Genomic DNA, 1,684 nt, shown 5'->3' on the forward strand with positions numbered 1-1,684 from the left:
TATTATAAATTTCGTTCTTTTTTTGCTGTTGTGGTTGTTTGGCATAATTCCATACAGCTCATTACATTCAACACTACACAGCGCTCAGAGGCTAACAGACTTATAATTTTGGTGAGTTTTGTTTTATTCTTGCAATTGTCAATGAGGACCATCTTTCAATAGGAATAATGTATGATACATTGTTGAGGAAGCAACGAATAGCTCATAAGAACATCGGTATCTTCATCTAAAACTAAATGTGAGGCAACGTGGTGGAATCAGGCTTTCGTCAAAATAATCAAAATGAAGAAACTTGCCTTTTTCTACAGGTTAGTGAATTTTTATAAAATTTTTGTTTTTTGGCTCAACACCTTTCATGCTCCTTAAAGAACACATTTTTGTGTGGATTTTTCTGAAAAACGTCGATTAAAGGCACAAAAAATGTAAATTTTCAGTTACCACGGATTCTTGAGATAAGGAAATAACAAATCTTTGGTGGCCATTTTCTCACTAATTTTACCTCTGAAAACAAGTGACCCCCATCTCCTTCATTCGCAAATATTTCGACTTATATTCAAGATAAATTGATTTTAAAAAAATCTAAATAACAAGCTTTAAGATGATACCAATAACTCTACATGCCCAAAAATTGACGAGAGCCTGATTCCACCACGCTGCCTCACAAATTACATCGTTACGAACAATTTATTTCCTTTTGTTTTTCAATCTAGTTTGAGAGGAGAAAAACGCTATACAGGTGAATGATGGTGACAAGTCAAGAAAGACTTCAAGACAGCTATACCTATCCGTACGTCGTGTTTTACTATCGTATCCATACGACGTGGGGAACTCTGTGCCACCACTTAACCCTATCCATACGTCGTGTTTTACTATCGTATCCATACGTCGTGGGGAACTCTGAGCCACCACTTTCCAAAGAGGACATTTACTCGTTAATCCGATCCGAAAGCTTTGCATAGCAGTCTTTTTTTTAGTAGAGTGTTTTACGGCGCTCGCAACTGCATAAGGTCATATGAGCGCCAAGGGGTGGGTGTCAACAGAGAAGTCTTTACAGGGAATTAGGCTTACTCTGCTCACCTCTCTAGCCCAACAGCACTTGGTCTGCTTCGACTATCAAGGCACCCCAAAATAGCAGGTCACAAGAGAGTGACAAACATACCAAAGAAGTAGAGGAAAATGACAATAGTAAAGATCAGGAAAGAAAAGGCAGCAATTCCCTGTTGTGGATCAGGCACAGTTATGAGCGTGACATGAATCAGCCCATTTACAATTCTACTATGCTTGAACGAGAAATGTCCCCCCTTTGGGAATGGCCAAAAGACACAGTGGCACTGCCCTGGGGGTGCATAGCAGTCTGTCAAAACGATTTTTTGAGAAATACTGAAAATTTCAAAGAGATCTTCACACTAGAAGTATTCTAAAATGTGAAAAATACAACCCCGGGGGTACAAAATGACCCCAGGGAGTACGGATAGGGTAAAGTATACAGTGGGCAAAACATATGGTCGTAATGACCGTCAGTTTGAGGCAGAACGACCTGATAATAATATTGCTATCATGAGGAAATGTCATGTGAACATTTCATCACAGTCATGCTTGCTATAAAATGTAACGGGGGAACAGTAGACAAAGAGAGAGAGAGAGAGAGAGAGAGAGAGAGAGAGAGAGAGAGAGAGAGAGAGAG

Source organism: Aplysia californica, unplaced genomic scaffold, assembly GCF_000002075.1.
Source record: "Aplysia californica isolate F4 #8 unplaced genomic scaffold, AplCal3.0 scaffold01020, whole genome shotgun sequence".
Taxonomy (NCBI): Eukaryota; Metazoa; Mollusca; class Gastropoda; order Aplysiida; family Aplysiidae; genus Aplysia; species Aplysia californica.